Below are 2123 nucleotides of genomic sequence, written 5' to 3'. Positions count from 1 at the left end.
AAAATCCTCAGAGGAAAGCTCAGCAAAAGCTGAGCTCTGTCTCAGGCACTGCAGGATGAGACACCCTCTGTTCATCCAAGCTACCATGTTGCTTGTTTATTTTATAGTAGGGATGCAACTGGTCAATGACACCTAATGGCTTTACAGAACAACTTTTCAAACTTTCCTTCTGGGCCAAAGACTACATCTATGAGATGTAGTCTGGAAAGGCCTGTATCAGCAGGTTCCAAAGGGTCTAAAGTCTGGCCCTTCCTTCCCAGACACAACATAGGACACACAAAATCTCCTGTCATGTTACATTTTATATTTTGAAATATGGAAGCATATTTTAAATACTCTTAAGGCATTATTTATTAAAACGTTCTCTGCCAGAATTTCACTTAAAATTCATATCAGTCTTTACATTTCTCTGAGTATTTGTAATACCTCAATGTATTACAAAACCCCCTTCTCCATCAGTCAGTGTGACCAGCATCCATATGAAGAGCCCCATGGTTGGCCTCTCTGTCCCCTAGTGAACCAACTAGATGTTAATACTGCTCTGCTACAAGGCAACAGCTCCTAACTCAAACTCATCGGAAAGAGACTTCTGCAAAGTGCACTTTGAAGAAGAGGTACTTTTTGCTTATGAAAAGAAACCAGTGAATTCTCTAAGAATAACAAAAGGGTGTATTTAACAGTTAAGCACATGATTTGGAGTGAAGAATTCGGATGTTGCTCTGCTGGTCCAGGCTGCTTAATACTCTTCTTGTTCCTCCTGTGGGCCCCCTTCGTCAGGTATCACAAAGCCTTCATCTGTGGCATAAAGAATATCTACAATCCTCTGCAGTACAGGGTCGTTTTCCCCCTCATTCTCCTGGCAAATCAATTCAATGTTCCTTAGCTTTCCAAAGTAGAAGTCTCTCTCTTTCTCCAAGTCTTCAACAGTAAGCTTCAAAACTTTGACCTGCTGCACCAATTCAGCTGCTTCGTCATCCCCATTGCCCACACCAGGATTCTTCCGCACCATCCCTGGACCAGCCTTAGGAGCTGCAGTAGTTCTCTGTGTTGCAATGGGTCTCTGCGGAGCTGCATTACCGGAGCTGAGAGGTTTCTTCGGTTTACTCAGAGCTGGGGCGACAAGAGAAGGAGCCACTGCCGTTTCTTGACCTTGTCTGGCAGCTACAGGGTCATACTCTTTTCCATCATAGTTTGCATCAAAAAACTTCTTGAACCACTGAACGAATTCAAAATTGTCCTGAAATTTTCCTTTTACTAATTTATCCACAGGAATTATTTTGTCAACACCCATCCTCTTGAAACCTGCTTATAGTATTTTGAAGTTCTGGATGTATTCATGTTCTAGCTTAGCTTGGAATTTCACTTTCTTCAAAGCAGTGGAGCCAGGGAAGAGCATGTCCATAAACTGACAGTATGCAGCCCCTGAGCACAACTGTTCTATCTTTGTCAGATTCAACTGCAGAGATTCATTGATCCAAGCCAGCATGTCATGTCGACTTAGGTTATCACTGGTGACTGACGTCGAGTACACATTCACTGCCATCTTCGGCTCTCGGGGAACCAGCGTCCTCTGACCTCGTGCCCGGCTCCGGTTCCGTCTTCGTCTCGTTCAAACCGTCAGACCCCGCCCGCCCGCGCACAATGACCTCACACGCACCCCGCCGTGACGCGCCTACGCACCTAGAAAAAATATTTTTGTTATATAGTTTGAGTAATGTAATTTAATTTACAAATGACACTTTCATTAGTCTACAAAATGATGTATGGAATCATCATGAACTGAGTGGAAGAAAGGTTTTCTATATTTGCTGCAAGCTAAGTTTTCTTATCATACCTTGCCCTTTTGAAGTCTACTTATCCCTGCCAAACAGAGAAGCTCAGAAAAGAAACAGACATAACAGGTCATCTTATACTTTACAGATGTAAATATAGGTATTTACTGTATAGTCCCTTAATTAATAGTCCTTGGAAATTAACATTTTATATTGTCTGAATGTTAAGGCTCAGGAGAAAATGGAAACAGTAAAACAGCATTTTATATAGCATCAGACTTTTATAAGTAGCCTTCAGGAGTAAATTATATCACATTGTCCTAAATTTTATTCTTAAAACTGAGTAGCCAT

General features: G+C 41.8%; 1 pseudogene; it reads right to left on the bottom strand.

Annotated features, from left to right (window-relative positions):
• Positions 1-333: 333 nt before the first annotated feature.
• On the bottom strand, positions 334-1562 carry LOC119802699 (annotated as a pseudogene).
• Positions 1563-2123: the final 561 nt, after the last annotated feature.

This window comes from Arvicola amphibius, chromosome 12 (assembly GCF_903992535.2).
Source record: "Arvicola amphibius chromosome 12, mArvAmp1.2, whole genome shotgun sequence".
NCBI lineage: Eukaryota > Metazoa > Chordata > Mammalia > Rodentia > Cricetidae > Arvicola > Arvicola amphibius.
This window is presented reverse-complemented; position numbering and strand designations above follow the sequence as displayed.